Genomic DNA, 19040 nt, shown 5'->3' with positions numbered 1-19040 from the left:
ACTGTCTTATGGATGCTCCTGACTAGTTATACACTAGAGGTTGACTGATGGGGCTTAACTGTAGTAAGGACTCATAGTGTGCTATAACAGTCCATGCAGTATCATAAGTTATCATTGTATGTTTTAAGTAAAGTGAGGTACATATTGATGCATTTATAATCATCCATGCTTCATCATTATGTTTCACTGTCAGTGTTAAGTAAAGTGAGAATAGGTATAAGGTTTTGCAGTTGCATTTGTTTGACATCAGTGGTCATGTGCTAATACAGTTGATAGCATATGTTAGTGGGACCACAGTAGCAAATTGCCGATAAACATTTAATACCCATAAATTCACATTATAGACACCATCACTGACTATACCACAGTTCAGCTATAGATTAGATTTCCTCCTACTCTCATTCTTTGCCTCGGGATATGCAGCTGTCAGACACTGTAGATGCAGCTCATTTTCTTCACTCACACTCTCTTGGTCTTTAGCTGAGTAACATCTATGTTACACACTAATCATCTACAGGATGCAGTTCATATGTAGAGGGCAGTGTACTTTTTCCTATTTGTGATAACATGAAGTTACACAAAAGATGAGCTGATGGTGTCACTTAGAGAGAGACAGCAACATATAGCCTTTCTGTGAACTGCCACAGGCTTCAATATTCTAGATTTAGAGGATATTTGAGACTCCAGTTGCCACAACATTCTGATTACAAGAACAGCTTCTCAGCAATTTTTGCAAATAGGTGCTCAACACTCTAAGTGCCACTGAAAGATTAAAATAAAGATGCTTCTTTGACACTCTTAAATTAGTAAATCTTCACATACAGAACTCAAGGTTGCAGTTCAAATGCCAAGAGGTAGAAGACATTTGTCCACTCTTTGACATGTCTAATAACAAAGCAGACTGGTAGTCAGGAGCTGCCAGTAAGGCAAGCTTTGGTATATGACAAACATAATATTTATAGGTCCAAATCTGATTTGTATTCAAGCGCCAAAGGTCTGGAATGATAGTGATAAGCAAATAACTTTTATTAAACTTGCTTATATATGTAACATGTACCACACATTCAAGTTTAAGGTAGTCTGAGACAAAATACATTCAAGCTGAATGGAAAAATGTCACTGTTTGATTGCAATGAGCTGGTTGATTTAAAGCACTATCCACTCATCTTTGAAAACTTCCTCACCCTCACATCCTCACCACAGAAGCAACTTAATGTACACTGACAGAAAGATTATTCCATCTTTTTTCATCTATAAAAACACACATAACCTTCAACTGAAATCCAGTGAGCAGCAGAGCTGTCAGTCACACCAAAAGCCTAGCCACTAAAGCCCAGTATACACTGTGCAATGTTGGGCTGTCTCAGATGAAAGATGACCATCATGAAAGAAACGTGGTGATATCTGTGTTTGTGGCTCTAAAACGGTGGTCCTAAGCAGCACAGTGAGAGAGGTTTAAGGATGGCCATAGTCACAGTCTTGCGATCAAAGACTGTCTGGGATAAAATCCTGAGAGTGTGAGAAATTTGGCATAAGCATCTCACTTTTTGACTGCTGTTATGACATTTACTGACCGACCAATAGAAATCTTCTTCTGATTTTTTTCGACACACATAAATGCCACTATAGCGAGGGCTCGATTTGTTTTTTTTATATTTTTTCTCTACCACTACAGCGGCATAGATGGATGACACATGCATGGATGTTTTGTTCTTGCATATTGACATCAATGGGCGTAGGTCGTGGCTTGCAATTCAGTAGGTGATGTCATCATACATTCTGCATACATCAAATTCCATGTCATACCCAAGTTTAATGGATCCACATCGCACAGTGTAGATTTCACTAAACTCGTAAAATCTCGGTCTGCAGGAGACTTAGGTAAGCCTTTCCCTTTTACTGTAAATTCCCTTGCTTATGTTGACGATGAGATGGAATGTGATTATGATTGAAGAATGTATATTCAATCCAATATGGACCTTTTTTATGACTTCTGTCAGACTGCATGGAGGACAGAAAGTCGCTGTAAGCTGCTATAGTTGAGGAGTGTTGGTGCTGAGTGAATCCTCTTCAGCCACTCTCAGATATTTATATCACTGCATCTATCACAAGGAAAGAACATGGAGTGTGCAGAACATTATGAATGCTGCTGCTTTATATGAAGAAGACAGGTAAAGGTGAGGGGAATCTAGAGAGAACCCATTGCTGCTCAGTGCTTTCACTTGTGAGCTTTCCAGCTCACATAAAGGACAGAAGATGGGTTACAGCTGCGTTATGCAACATTTCTTTTAGCAATACACTGAGTCTCAGGTCAAAGTGCTGTTCTGGTCAATTTAGTTGTCAGCTTAGGAACTGGTTTCTCTTAAACTGGCTTTTGTGACTGACTCTGTGTTTGGTTGATGGCATATTTTCCATGTGTTTGATGCATTAGTTTTGCGTGTGCTCACAAATTAATGCCACACAGCAGTAAGATGAAATATGCACATGAAAGATAGGGGCAGCGTAGGGGTAGTATCGTGATGTGATTTAGCAGCCTTACATTCCATCTGCAATGGCGCCACTAGGCGGGTTTCCATTACATATTGGCACAAAACTTACACACAATATTTTCATGTGTGGATAAAACACACCTGGGAGATGACTGCATTTCCACTGAGTGATGTGACTTCTCCTCTGGTGATAACATTCCAAGAAGCATGGTGATGATGTTTAAAACATTAGCAGCTTTATTTCTATTGCAGCCACTACACTAGCCGTCAATATTTACAATCCAGGGCCACGTAGGCGTGTTATGGAGCCATAATGGAAAGACAAGCCCCTTATACATGGGAGTGGCCATGTATGAGGGATTTCTGGGAGGTGGTAGTCCAAGATTTCACAATTTTCAGGTTTGGTTTTAAAACTTTTGGATGATGATCCGAGTTATGTGATGCAATAACAGCTCTTGTAGCTCCTGCTGCATCATGAGGGAGCTAGACCCTACCAATAAGCCCATAGCCATAGCATCATGTGACCTGACTTTGTGTAATTTGAGGGGTTTACTGAAACTGCCTACTATTGCTTTTTCTGCTGTGATCTCACAATTAACAATATATAATAACCTTGTCAATTGTCTTTCATTTGTTTTGGTTTTTTTTTTGTATACAGAATGCAAATTTTGAAGACAGTCCACTCACGGTGCAGGATGTCTACATAAACATGTGGTTAGAAAGCAATGAATCTCCAGCATAAGCTGGGGTTAATCAAACTGCAAAAATATAAAACCAAGACTGAAATCACATATTGGAGCTGGACAGACAAAAAAAAACCCTTAATAGGATTATGAGGATTTCCGCTGGTTGTCCAAATGTAATAGTCAGTAGGTAGGTGGAAAATCTTTACCTCAGAACTGACAAGTTGAAAGTTAAGCAGTGACCCAGAACTCCAGAAAAGTGACTTTTCTGGCCCACTCTGTGTCAAAACATAATTTGCTTTTTTTGCAGGTCGTTCTTAAGAGTCTGCAGCCACACAAGTGGATCTGTTTTGCTGATGTTTCAAAGGTAGAGAGTGCCCTAGGGATGATGTTTTTAGGAGGCCGATGTGAAAGTTTGCTGTGCCCTGGTTCCCTCTTCAAAAGGCCTGTGGGACATTTCCATTGGATTTTGGATTATTGCAGAAAATACGCTTCTACAACTTCAATCACTGAGTGACTTATTGCCTTTTCTAAGACATTGTTTGATAAAAATCTCTAAATGAGACAAAACCATGTAGTCAATTAACATTTTGTTGCGTTTAATTCCCAAAGAAAGGTACACTTGGAACCAGTCTTCCCCAGAACACATAAAGCAAACCTCTGAAGCAGTCTGCTGCCAGGGTTGTTCATTTTTAAACTCTACCTATAATGTCAAATATCTTGGCAACACCAACAACAAGGTCTTGTATATGAAAACAACCACCAGACCAGTATTTGATGAAAGAAGTGCAATTCCTGGGTGTGCTGCAGGATGCCATTGTGCTGTCATTAAACATCAGCTGACTGCTTTGACTCGGTGTCCATGTTCTGTGTGTTATAAGCTATCTCTGAATGCTGTAAGAACATGGTTTAAGGCTGAGGGATTAACTGTCCCTCTTGCTGCTTGGAGTATGTGAGAGCTCATTCCTAAAGAGTGTATGGAAGCCCTGAGAGGCAGTGAGAAAAAAAAATGTAGATGATCCATTTTTTAAGTTTCATCAACATTGTTTTCTCTTCGGTGTTTGTGAAAAAAAAGATTTTGCCAAGATCATGTTTGTAATAAAATGAAAAAAAGCTAACAAGTTAGATGAGACCATTTTTTTGCATCTCAGGGCTTCCATAGCCTGTACTGCCAAAACCAACTGTAGAACAATTTGCTGTAATTTGCCATAAATGGTTAATTCCTTGACGCCAGTATTGGCTGAACTCTGTAACTGTACTGAAGAAAGCCGTGAGGACTTCATCCAGCTGGATAGATTTTATCAATTGACAAAACATCCATTAAAAGCCCATGGAGAGTGGGACAGATTAAGCACTGCTGCAGGCTATCCACAATTGCCTCTCCATCCCCCCTCTCTTTCCTTTTCTCCCATGCGTACGACCCCCAGTCGACTAGAGATGTACGTCAGAATCTGCGTGGAAAGGATTTTTTTTTTCTCTTTCTTTTCGCCCACTGACTGTTATGATTCAACGCAGCTTTTAGAGCAGGGTTGAGAAGAGAAGAGAAGAGCGTGGGCTTAACCTGCTTCTCCCTGTGTCTCTCTTTCTATCTCAGTACCTGCTTCCCTTCTGCACAGAGCTGCAGAGCTGCTCTCTTTCACTCAGAAATTAAATCCTGGGTTTGTACGTGCCTGTGAAGCCTACAATATACAGACTGATAGAATGGAACAGCTCAGTGGTGGGATGTGTGAAGGAGGTGGGGACCAAAACGACCAGCCGACTGTGAAACAAGCGTGAATCATATCTTTAACACCTATTTTCTCCTGTCAAATTCCTCACAAACTATGGTAGACTGATTACTTCAGACTGCATGTCGTAGGGTTATTTTTACAGAATTTATGCATCCATAGACAGATAGCCAAAATGGCTCGTTCCAATAGTGGATACATGGTGCATAATGCATTCAATCTATTGGACGGATTGTCGAGGATGTCCAGTCAAGTTTGCCTTACTCTGAGATAGGCTTGGCAGATACCGTGATTACGGTATACCCAGATATTTAGAAATCTTGAAGGTATACTGTTCATTACCATCATAAATACATAAGCTCCTCCTTTTGATAAACTCATTGTACACAGTGCACAGCACGCACCACCACAGCTCAGTTTCCGGTCTCTACTGGTGAAACAGGCAGCTGAGCTGAAGGACACCGTGACACCTAGTGGTGGAGGGAGAAGTAAGGACTGTAAACAGTCGGCAGCCAACAACAGCAAAGAGAGACCCTGAGAAATAACGACACGTGTTTTACATCTAATTTGGGGAATTAAGGGCGTATATTGACCAAACCATTGCTGGTGATTGTTGGAACATGGACTTGGTCTTTCCTTTGCGTTTACAAAAAAAAAAAAGTTCATATGATAACATTGTGAAAACGATCCTTGTGTACATGGATTTGCAAAAACAACCAAAAATGCTGCAGTATGCATGCCAGGCCAGTAGCTGGCGGTGTAACTTTTTGATGACACACCATAGAAGAACACTAGTGCATGTGCGAAGTGTGACCGTGACCTCACCATTCTCGCATTGCCAGTTTACACAACACCAAAAACAGCAATGTTTTAAAAAATGACACTCTGGCACTCGCTTTCAAATTTGAATTTTCAGGCCCTTAAAATGCCATTGTCGTGAACAAAAGGCCAAACCACAACAAAATTTTTATTCGAGCTTGAATGAAGTGAGTTTTATGATGAGTTAACGAGCCAATTAAGCCTCATCAGTCCTTTGTGACTGAGAGAAAGTTGATTTCAGAAGGTATACAGTTCTATTTCTCTTTTTAATAGAGAAAAAAGATGTTACAATTTTACTTTTCACGACATTTTGTGGATTTCTATTTTGTATTTATTAGTCTGAAAAGCAGTAAGTAAGTAGCGTTCTTGCTGTCTGGGAAATTAGCACAGCACACTTTTACCATCATATACTGTATACCCTGGTGAAAATTCAGGATGATATGAAGGTATGAAATATTACATACCGCCCAGGCCTACTTTGAGATATTAGAGTAGTAACAGAAGAGATGATCATTTTGTTTCTCTGTATTACTGACTGACTGTAAATTATTATCTAGCAAAACTGACAGTAAACTTTGGTGGCAGATAGCTATTACCATATTGGTCCTAATTTCACACCCCCATTCAAAAACAATATCTATCCTGACACTCTGAGAGTGATGTATGATGTATAGGCATTTCTAATAAGTGTGATCCCAGCAGATCCCGTATAAAAACTGTAGCAAGAGCGTTGTGACCATCTGTTCGTGGCTGAATTACTAATGAAAAGAAATCAGACACAAAATTGAACTTCAATGTCAAAAAAAATGTCAAATTCAAGTAAGAATATGCTACAAATATGCTACAAATATGAATCCCATGTGATCTCAAGGTTTGGACCATAACCTGCCAGGACTTATTTTTGCCAAGGTGTTAATCCTAGAATTTATCATTTATGCTACTGATCTCAAGTGTTGGTGAACATTACTGTTAACAAAAGCAACCAGCAGACTGACTGGAGTGAGCAACCCTGCCAGTAATCATTGTTGCCTATAAAAAATACGATGTAAAACCCAGGCTGATTTCAGGCCGATAGCAGCAAACTGAAATTTAAACTAACTGCTAGTCCACGTTGTACTGTGGTTCAGCAGACACGGTGATTCTTATCACGCGATCAGCACCTTTCTTGCTTCAGGCTGCTGGAGAACTCCAGGGATTTCATGGCTCACAGGAAGCACTCTAAGATGAATTCACAAAGAGTTGATTGCGACTTCTGATAGCACCATGAATTGTGCATCTCTTGCAACCGCAATCTGCCACGTCCCAAGGTCTGATTCACAAAAGATATCGCCATCGTAGTATTACAGTGCTAACACACCCATAGAGTTTTGCACCTGAGTGCAATTTTTTAATCTGATTGCGATAATCCATGTGGCAAAGTATCAATGTTGCCTTTGTGTCAAGAACACAGTAGGTAAAACAATGGCAGAGAGGACAGAAAAAAGTTTGCTGCAGGACTTTTGTGTGGATTAAGTAAAATCTCCATGATTGCAACAGCAATAAAGTAAGACATAGTGAAACAGAGTAAGTGTGCTCACCTCCTTTATATTCCCATCATTGTAGAGATGTTGCTAACTGGAAGGGATTGACATCTCTGTATAACTGCTCTCACATTAACTCCAGTTATCTGGGAAAAGACACAATGCACACACACACAAAGACACACACACACACAAACAAATATACAGTTAATACAGAAGATACATTTGTGAAATATTTGTTTTCAGTAGATCATGTGAGCCACATCCAGTCTCCTTACTCCTGCACAGCCAGACTTCTGTGTAGTCAAGCTCACACAAGAGAAGATTAAAGTTGGAAAAAGAATCATGGTCATGGCTACGGTAAAGATTCCTTCAAGGGCAACAACAGAGCAACACTTAGCTGCATCCACAGGGGTCCAAGTCCCTTACCTAACAGCTTTGAGGTTTTCAACAGAGGGTACACATGTTTTTTCTATAAATGCTGTTTTTACTTATGAAGACAGTCACAGATTGGAAGCCCTCTTTATATTCCATAAACAGACTCGGACACATATAAGCGATCAAAAGTATAAATAACAAAAAGCATGAATGCTGTGCGCGAGTACTTAGTCACATTTTGCAAACATGGAGCACCAGCGTGACTTGGGAATCTTTGCAGTCTATGAACTGGAGAGCTGTTGGTTTGTTTCCAGCTCGCAGTGGATGAATCCTCACACCACGGCTACAATTTTAACTTTCTGATAAAGCAAACATCAAACTGTTGACGGAAGCTTCAAGTCCACAGCAAAAGTATTGATACTTACGACCCAAGCAGGCAGGGTCCTTCTAAATAAAAGCACAAGTTCCGCTTTGATTTATTTAATAACAACAATACTTAATTTAGCTTTACTGTAAAAGTAATTTATTTAACGTTATACTTTATTTAACATTATAACAGTGTTTTTTTTTTCAACTTTATTATAACAGTAGTTTAGGTAACTTTATTTTATGGCAGTTGCTCTGTTATTTGTATCCAAATATCCAGATATATATCATGTATCGCAATATAGCCTAAAAATATTGTATTATTATTATTCGGCCACATTGCCCGGCCCAAATAATTTAGATGCGGATGATATCCTGCTTCACTTCTCTTTCACACCAAGTGAGCCTTTTAGGCCCCTTGTTTTCCTTAACTCTATTAGATTTTTTTTATTATATTTAAAAAAATTACACTTAAAATTAATTTCATGAAAAACATCTTCAAACATCATTTGATAGCCCAAGTACTGTACAAACAGTTTTGCATTTTTATCTACGTGGCTCAGGTAGTACCTTTATCTTCTCTGTTTTCTCTTTTGTATGTTGTATATTATCCTTATAGAACACCTATGTCTTTGAAAAGCGCTTTATAAAAACATTTCTTTTAACTTACTTAATCTATTAAAGTCAATGCTGCTGTACCAGAGGTTGTTGCTATTACCATTATGTCCATGCTGCATTTTGTGTAGCTAGTTGTGATCTAGTACACACTAGTAACACTGTAAACTGAATTTGTTTGCAATACTTTTGTATTCAGGGTCTAGTTCATAGTATAAGTGGCTCCTAAAGCCACTCGAGACAGCGGCTATGGTTATATGAGCACCAATAATCCTCTATTATTCCAAATATGATAATATTCTGAATTTGATGCAGGTCATATGAACAGCATATTCCATTTAAATATTCTGAATTAGGCCGTTTTCCAAATGTAGCATTGTTATGATAAAGACGTGCGATTTGACGGTATTATTCTGGTTTTAGGAGCATTATTTGGGCATGGAATATGCGTCCTACCTGGGGTTTCTACTGCAGTTTGTGATACACGGCCTCTTGTCTGATTATGGTGGCTTCTGTGTGTTGTCACGGATACGTTGTACACAAACCAACTCGCAAACAGTTTGCAAAGCTGTGGGTTAGAGAAGCATGCAAAAGAAAATCCCACATTTCTGCTCGCAAGAGGAAACACACCTGCTTTTAAACTTTGTGAAAGACATAAATATCAAAAGGTTTTGTATACGTGCAAAAATCACAGTTCCAACCTTTTCAAGAAGGTGACGGAAGGAAAGAGAAAGTCTGACAAATCCACCACAGGCAGGGAACTGTGAAAAAAATTCTATTACAAGTGGTTCCATCTGTTCTTCTTTTCCATATTATGATGTGATAAAGGACATGATAGGACATGTTAATTGGACTCTGCTTGGCTGCATGTATTAATGGAATACTCATTTTTATTAGACATGTAAACACTTTAGTAGGAATATTGTCTTTTTTGGATTAAGGGCAAAAACTGGACTTTTTTGGAACTGTAAACACACTCACTGACTCTAAAGAAGATTTAATGGCTACATAACAGTACTACAGTTGTAGATGCATGAAGATGAGACTACGGTTCTATGCAACATGCTGCAGTGCAACCCTCTGTGGTCTAACCCCAGTAACCACGAACATACGTCTGGTTAACATTATATCTGGTCAGTTTGGGGTGGAGCTGTCCAGACTGCTGTGGTGCTGATTCCTGCTGATGTACACCAGCTTGTTTTCCTTCAACTTGAAATGTGATCAACTGGATGTATATGTGTTGTCACATCGTATGAATAGATTATATTTAACTGTTGCTGGCTGGAGAGACGATAACATGGTTGTGTAAATGAAGTCTGACATCAGTCGATGGCACAGCTAAACCTCCAAAAGGCCTATGAAGATCCACTACAGAGCTGCCGACCATTGTGGTTGACAACAGCACTGCTGACTCTGACACCATCAGGGTATGTAACATGGTAAGCCACAGCAGAGGCACAACTGAGCACAACTGTTAATCCCAGGCGACACACGGATGTTGCACATGTGAGCTATTTTGACTGTGATGCATGTGATCAGCACATCATATGTGAAAATATACATGATGCTTATTACTGGGCTTAACCATGCATGTAAATTGTCTTTCAGTAAACCAGATGTTACTGGTGTTGAAGTAAAATAACACGTTATTGTTGTACCCACACAAGGGACCAAGGATGGAGCCTTGGACAGCACAAGTCAGGTGCCACAGAAGAGGAGGCTTTGCTGAGCACTACCAAAAAACAATTTGACTGTTTTAAAAATAACAGTCACAGTTAATCTGTCTTTTAAATAAGATATGAACCAGTCCAGTGCAGCGTTCCTGATGCAAACCTATTTCTAAAAGCGACCACAAAGAAAATAATTATCAACTGTGTCAAAGTATGCACTAGAGTTTTGATGAATATTGCTTTTCAGACTAATAAATACACAATAGTAACCCACAAAATGTTAAGAAAAGTAATATTCTCACAGCTATTTTCCTTATAAAGCAGAGAAATACAACTGTAAACCTTTTGAATTCAACTTTCTCTCAGTCACCAAAGACTGATAAGGCTTAACTGCTTTGTTAACTCATCATAAAATACTTCATTCAAGCTCAGCAGAAACAAAATAAAACTCACCCAAACTGTTTTGGTTACTCTTGTTGGTAATCTAGTTAGTAAGTCCACTGTTCTAACAATTACCACGTCCAGTTTGGTCCAAATAAATCCTTCACCAAGTTAGATGTAAATAACATGCCATTACTCCCCACAGTCTCTCTCTGCCTGCTGGCCACCAGCTGCTTACAGTTCTGTAACTTCTCCTTCCACCACTAGGTGTTGCTGTGTCTTTCAGCTCAGTTACCTGTTCCACATACAATGAGTTCAATAGAAAGAGAGCCAGCTGTATTTATAATGGTTGCTTGGTAATGGAAGAGTAATGTCTGAGGAGAAATAATAAAAGATATTAAGGTTTTTTTTTTAATTTGATGTTAACTCCTAATTCTTAGGATTTGGCTGAATGTGCAAGCTTTAGATTAAGGTGGTTCAGGCACTTAGGGGCCAGGACATTTTTACATGAATTCATTAAATACAGTGACAAAAACCATTTACATACAAATGGGCTAATTTTCCACTTGGTATAAGCCACTTGTACTAATAACATGATGACATCATCAGACTTTACCAACATTCTTTTTGTCCCCCAATGTTGAACCTAAGTTGGCACCAATGATCGAATTGAATATACCATGTTTGTGTCATCGCACTCTCTCTTAACTTAAGCTGTTTGTTTTCTTTCCTCACTTCCTTTTCTCCTCTCGTGCCCTGAGCTGAACTGACAATCAGAGAGATTTTACTCACCAACAGGCTCTGCAGCCGATTAAAATGCTAAATCAGCCAAGAAACAGGTGACAAGGGCCAACTGGTGCACAGGGTACAGGAAACACCACAAAAATGAAGGTGAAACATTAATTGACAGCCGACCCTCAGCTAGGTGTGTCAGGACCCTAAAGGACTTGATGAAGGCTTAGATAGGTAATTGTGTCCTTTACAGTGACAGAACTGATCTGCAATCAGATCTGTTGTCTCGTTTTGTTTGTTATGGATAAAAATTGCTCACAGATCACTGGAGAGGTTTAAGGTTTTGAAGACAATGAGTTAAGACACTTTGTTACAATGATGTTAAATTCCTGAGTAGAAACTGAGTTTGAGGAGTCTGTAGATTAAAACATAAGGTCAGGAGGCATATCACTTTTTATCATAAAACCAAGTGATTCAAATGAGGAAACACTGAAGTTATCTCTGTGAATCACAGCCAATCCACCTCACCAACCTAACACTCGAGGCATGTGAATATATTTAAAACTGGGAGGAGATGTTTCATTTAATGCAACACAGTCTGCTGGATTTAACAAAGTCCCAGTAAGCTTGAACAAATCTTACCTATTTCATAAAATGAAATCCAGGCAGAAAATTCTTTGAGATCTGACATTTAAAGTATAACTTTGATATTTTTATACCTGTAACCCATTTTTCCCATGTTTTTTGTGTAAGAGATGAGTGGAAACACAGTTTTTGAAATTATTTTAGTATTGAGAGAGACTGCCGCAGCTGCTGAACAAGCTGCAGCAGTCAGTTTACCTAAAAACGCTTGTTTTTGCCACTGACAGGCTCAGATTGTTATTTGAAGTGTCTGAAAAAATTAGGGCTGTTCCTGACTCAGAATTATGTCAGTCAAATCAGATTTGGCTGTTCAATGAATATTTGACAATTTGTTTGATTTTCTTAAAGAGTCACTATGGGGACACATTCATGTAAACGAGCTAACCTAGCTAACAAGGGATTGGATAGCATTTTTTGCTGACACTAGATATCAACCAAAAGCTAGAGACTGTGTCTTTTTAAGTTGCTTTGCGCTTTAGATTCAACACTTCTAAACAGAAGAGAGACCATGGTGTTACCTCAGAGCCAAAGGTGCAGAGTCTCGTCTTTGCTGCATCATGCACGCAGCTGCTTTTAACAAAGAGTAGGGTGAAAGTCAAGAACGCTCACTCTGCAGCAAAGTCTAGGCATCAAAAGATACTTAGACCTAAAAAAAAACCAAAACAAAACACGACTGCTCGACTTGAAGCAATCTGAGTTGACTGAAGGTCTCCAACTGATGATTCAAATCTCCAGATTTTTAAGAGGTAGCCCTGATACAAAAGGATCCTTATAGAAATTCAACTTTTTTCCTCACCTTTTGCTGATCAGGTCTGGTGGGAACTCCCCCACCACTGAGACCTCTAATGTGCAGTCTCCGGCTCCGAATGATGTGTCCAGCACAAGATGGTAGCCAAAGTATCCGGAATATTTTACCTTTACTTAAGCATAGCAGAGGTAAGTGGAGACGTGTTGTCCTTCTTTATATACAATCTATGACACAAAGCTGTACTTTCTGTACTCCAACACAACAAACTCTTCCCAGCACTCCTCTCTCAAACTCTTGCCAACGTTTTAACTGTTACTTTTCCTGCAACAAGTCACGTCTTTGTGACATTTAGGACGAGCGAGACTTTGTCAAAAAAACAGACAGCAAAAGGTTAGGAAAAATGTTTCATTTCTCTATAGGGTCCTTAATGTTGTCCAACACTTCAAATAACAATCTGAGCCTGTCAGTGTTAAAAACAAGCACTTTTAGTGGATGTAAATTGACGGTGCACAATGTCCCACAGGAAATACATTTCAGCCTGTTTTATTGCTGCAGCTGCAGCTGCAGCACTGTCTCTCTTAATACTGTACCAACTTCAACAATTGTTGTTGTCTCCATTAGTCACTTAAGCCCTATTCACACGGGACTAGTATTATGTAGAGACCTCTGTCAATTTGTAATAATTGCGAAGGACGTCTGTGATTTTAATCCGTTGTGATTCGGCTGTGTATGTAATTTGTCAAGTAAAAATTCCAAGGCAAATTACCTGCCGTACTTTGGCAAACACAGAGGTCATGGGATACTATTAGTCCTGTGCGAATCAACATCTCTGTGGTTTGCTGGTGATTTGGGGTTGTTTTTTCTTTGTTTGTTTGTTAGTCTGTTTTTCTGCGTGCCATTTTCTGCCTTTGTCCCAGGTGGGAAATATGGAGGCTGCAGTGGAATTTAGAAATAAATGTTTTGACAGGATGGAAATTTGGGAGGACTCATCTAATTACACAACATGGAGACCCATTCACAGACAGAGCAATCTCAAATCCATCAGGAGCGCAAAATCTCAAAAGTTGATGAGATGGATGACATGTATGGCAGTATGGAACATTTTTGGGTCTTTCCACAGAATAAGGGGAGGGTCGGATTTAAAGAAACCAGGGTGTTAGTGTGGAGTCTTGACATCGTATCTGAGGAATAATATCTGTAAAATACAGACATCGCTTATCCCATGCAAGTGCACTGCATGAAACACGGGGGTGGGGGGTGGTGTCATTTCTAAATTACATGAGGTGACCAGGTATACTAGTCCAAGGCAAATAGGGCTTTAGAAACAAAATCATGAGAAAATAGGGTCCAGGTTGAAAAATACCAAAGTTTCTCTTTAACAACCCAAACACTCCGTATTCGGAGAAGGGACATGGACCAGAACTGGCCAAGGAGGCATGAGGTGAGGCAGCAAGGATAATAACATCCAGTGTGTGACTGCATTTCCAGCGGGGGACTCTGCTAGCAACAGGAATAACCCTACAGACACAATGGCTTTATAACTGAAGAGATTTACTTATGTTTGTGGCAAGCATTTGGGTCACTAATCTTCTTGGGTACAAACCATTTGAACTATAGAAGGCACTGAACAGCCAGAAAATAAATCAGTGCTGTGCATATCCAAAGCAGCTATAGTTGGACAGTTTACAAAGCCAAGTGTCCACAACATACAGACAGCTGAAAATATTTTACAAGCCCTGTCATCTCCGATACAGCATGGGACCAAAAAAAACAACACTGCTTTAGAGCGACGCTAGAGGCCGAGCAATCGCTTTGAGTTTCTCCTCCACAAACTCAGTTCCTAGTCGAAATGAAACAACACTGATGCCATCAAGTGTAACAACTACTCAGGGAGATATTTTTCCATGAAAGTGAATAGTTTCCCATCTACATGTGGTGAGCCACGCAGATGAGGTTTTATTCAGACCCGTATGGCAGCTACTTAGCAACTCAGTCACCAGAATAAATGTTGGCAGTGAAGGTTTCTGCAAACCACGGACACATTGCATTTGTACATTATCATGCAGTGGATTTATTAAAAAAGTTTATGTTTCTTTACTTCTCAGTGGCAGTGTGATTAATATGGGGGTTAATGCACAAATGGTTATTGGTTATGGCTTAACATAGGGTTCTGACACATTTTACCTGAAATTTCTGTGACTTTTTCATTACCTTAAGGCAAATTTTAAAGACCACACATTTTCTGAAATGACCATCAATACTCCTATTTGGTTCTTATACTATTTTTATACAGTTTGTAATCGATGAGAGGGGGGCTAAAATTTCATGACTTTACCAAAAAGTCAGGGTGTATTTCATTTTCTAAAACTTGGAATTGCTGGCCTGGAAATTGCCATTTGCAAACTTCAGGACTTTTCCAGGTTTTTCATAACTGTATGAACCCTGCCTAGCCTGTTTTTATTGTGTTTTCTGTTTTGTAGGCACAATCCAGTCTGGGAATTCAGCGATGTCTCTGTAGATATGTATGAAATATGCAAATGCGGGGTATTTGTTGTTTGCAAAAACATATAATGCCGTTATTTTCTCCAAGTGACTGGGCTGAAAAAGATCGACGAGTGGAACTGAAGGCCCCTCTCATCCTGCTTGTCACCTGCTTGAGGAGTGGGTGTTTAGCCAGGGCATCACGTGCAGACCCGTCTTCAGCCAAGAGGAACTTTCTTAGCACATCCAGCTCAGAAGGTAGAGCAGCCACCTGCTCAGAGAACACCCAGCAGGCCTTGCATGGAGGAGGCTTGCTGGCAAACACCTCCTTACTGACAGCAGGGGAAGAGGATGTCTTTTCCACCAGGTAGTACAGATAACCTCATAATAAACACTCTACTCAAGTGCAGAATGCACCATGGAGAAAAGACATGTTATTATCTAATCACAGTCACTGATTGAGGTTCAAATTCAAAATGCATTAGATGAAAGTTAAAAACAGTTCATTCTCGTAAAACTTTTAGATAAAATGAAACATGATCACAGCCTGTTTGACACTGAAGTTACAAAACCTGATGGTCAAAATATTTCTATCGGAGATGATGTGTTGTACTCGTCTGCACTCTGCAACATGATTGTTTTGTTCAACAAATGGCCACAGAGGTTTTGACTGGAGGCCAACTGGCTAAAATGACAGCCTTGAATCACTGCAACAAAAAACCCATAAAACTAAAATACAAACAGCTGCATGCAACAGAGATACGGCAGAGGAGAGAGTACCGCAGTGTTCTGGCAATGTATGCAGCTCACAGCACCCCTAGTTACCACAATAAATGATTCTGTTTGCCCAGAGAGCAGACAGACAGGTGGGAGAGTAAAAGCATTGTTAGTTGTTTGACATCCAGTACCTGTTGTACCTTTAAAGGAGCTGGATGTAGCATTCAGAGCAGGAATGTAGCAGCAAACAGCTACTATGTAAAGATGCAGTAATGTCATCCTAAGCAGAGACGGACCTCACACTCCCTCTGTGTGTTGCAATCTGAGCTTCTCTGTTTTTTTACTGTGGTCCAGGTGCACATGCATGTTATTGTGTGTATCCCGCTGGCTAGCACATTTGTAATAACAATGCAATGCAAAATTTTTGGTGACTGGCTGCTAATATTTCAAGATTTGTTCCATTATGTCCCATTTTACCTGACTTCACCATAATAATATTTTTTTCGGAGGCTGTGCTGTTCGGGGGTGTTTTCCATTGGTCATTATAAAAGGTACTCGCTGCTTGGTGTACACATACTGACACACACACCAACAGCAGGTGTTTAATTGTCTACAAATAAGCCATTTCTAGCTCTTGTGCTTCACAGATTAATTTGTTAACCGTCTCAGATTTGTCCCACAGCTGATGATGGGAAATGACACCCGGGGGCCCTATTAAGATTTTTTTTTCCCGCTCTCTCTGGTGGAAACCTGATGAAGTTGTTGCCTGGAAACAGGCTCATTAAAAACATGCTGCTTTTGCAGACCCAGAGTTTGAATGGCAGACGTGTGTTCAGCCTATCTGGGTCTATACTGTGTGATAAAAGGATCAGAGAGCTGCTGCACTTCAAACAGTCGACTGTAAGCAAGCTCCACCATACACAGCTTATTTACATATTAAAGCCATGCTTGCTATTTCAAAATACATTGTAGTTTCACTAAGCTTTTATCTGCTGCAGTGTAGGGTGTAAATATTAGCCCCAGTCTGATGATAATACATTACAACCTGAAAGATGAGGCCTCAGTACAAGTGCTCCAAGTCTGAACTGAAGTTAAAGCTTGACGAGTTCAGTATGCTTCATTTACAGGTAGGAGGACAGCGTTCTCACAAGGCAGGTTTCCATTAACCCTAAAATTGCACAAACTGAAACTGCAAATATAAAATATGCCTAATGGAAACTCGCCGATTTGGAAAAAAAATTTATCGCATGCAGTGGTACTTTAGGCAATTCGAAAACAGCAATGGAAACACTTTTTGGGCTTTTCTAGGTCACATGATGCTATGGCTATGTGCTTGTCAGTAGGAACTGGCTCCCTCATGATGCAGCAGGAGCTACAAGAGCTGTTATTGCATCACATAACTCTTCAAAAGTTGAGCGGATCACCCGGAAATTTTAAAACCAAACGTGAAGATTGTGGAATCGTGGACTGTCGCGTCCCAGAAATCCCTCATATGTGGCCACTCCCACATATAAGGGTCTCACCTTTCCATTATGGCTCTATAACACGCCTACGTGGCCTTAGATTGGAAATAATGATGGCTAGTGTGGTGGCTGCAAATGTTTTGAACATCCATCACCATGCTTCTTGGAATCTTATCACCAGAGGAGAAGTCGCAGAACATCAGAATGTGGAAACACAGTCATCTCCCAATTGTGTTTTATCCACATTACGAAAAATATCGCATAAAGCACCCAGACGCATCAAGACGCACGCACGCACGCACGCACGCACGCACGCACACACACACACACACACACACACACACACACACACACACACACACACACACACACACACACACACACACACACACACACACACACACACACACACACACACAGTGTTGCGTAGTAACTGCAGCTCGCCAGTATCCAATTCAGCCAGCGAGACCTACTGGCACAATACAGCTATCATGCTTTTGATTATATTATTGTGGCATTTAACAGAGATGTTTATGTATTTATTCACCTGCTGAAAGAGCTCAGGGAGCTCATGAGACAGCAACTCACTGCAGACACAGTTCACAGTAGGGCTGCAACCAACGATTATACTGATAATCGATTAATCGGACGATAAAATTTTTTCAATTAATCGATTAAAAAAATAAAAATTGAAATAATAATAAATAAAGCATTTTTTTTCTCCCAACACTTTGTTCAAAAACAGATTATCATTGACAACAGTGCAAAAAGTGCATACACAGGAGGTTGCTTGAACACCCCTGAGCTGTCAAATTAATATTAATTAATAATATAATTAATATTAAATTATAAATAACTACAAAATCAAATATGAAACAATAAAAAAACTAAATGTTGACAGTTTTTACAGCATACTGTTATGTTTCCTTACTAAACTGAACAAGCGTCGTCTCTTGTCGAGACTTACCTGCCTTTGAGCGCTCCTCCTCACTTTTGCTTTCGTTTTAGATGCTGCATCCATCATAACCAGTCTGCTCGCGTTTCATGCCATGTCACATATTTTGCAGCTAACACACTTCCTTGTTTTGCATAACGTGAAGTACACCTGGGCAATATGGAAAACAGTCTCAACTCGATAATTGTTTTACATATCATTTGATATTGATATATGTCACAATATACATCAAATCACTATTTCTGTCAAGCTTAAAGGTTCCCTTTTACTCTAAGTGAGATATGAAGATATCATGAGGTTAATTTTGGATTAAATATTTATTTTCTGTCAGACAATGAACATGACAAATATACTGTAGAACAGGCATCACCACCTGGTGATCCAGTTACTAAAATTTCCTCCCACCAAAGGTCCGAACCTCATACCTAAAATCAGTGTCACAATTAACTGAACATTTTACTTCCATTACGATTCATTTTACAATTATTTTGCTTTTTTTGCAGTTTATTTTTTGCCGTCATAGTTCACTGACTGGAATGCGTTCTATCTACATTCTATTGACTCATATCAAGGAAAAGTTATATCGCGATAGACATCATTATCGTTTTATTGCCCAGCCCTAACAACATGAAGTGCTCCAAACTTTTGAAGTTT

General features: G+C 39.6%; 1 protein-coding gene across 4 annotated transcripts in view; it reads right to left on the bottom strand.

Moving 5' to 3' along the window:
- The window catches only part of LOC121951344 (disks large-associated protein 1-like), a 165864-nt gene that overhangs the window by 117441 nt on the left and 29383 nt on the right, over positions 1-19040 (bottom strand). For all 4 annotated transcript variants that reach the window (XM_088085119.1, XM_088085122.1, XM_088085121.1 and 1 more), the window contains exon 2: positions 7296-7384. The gene's annotated coding sequence lies outside the window, so the exon portion shown is untranslated. The remainder of the gene's footprint in view (positions 1-7295; positions 7385-19040) is intronic.

This window comes from Plectropomus leopardus, chromosome 12, assembly GCF_026936395.1.
Source record: "Plectropomus leopardus strain MGB_pleo_1.0 chromosome 12, ASM2693639v1, whole genome shotgun sequence".
Taxonomy (NCBI): domain Eukaryota; kingdom Metazoa; phylum Chordata; class Actinopteri; order Perciformes; family Serranidae; genus Plectropomus; species Plectropomus leopardus.
This window is presented reverse-complemented; position numbering and strand designations above follow the sequence as displayed.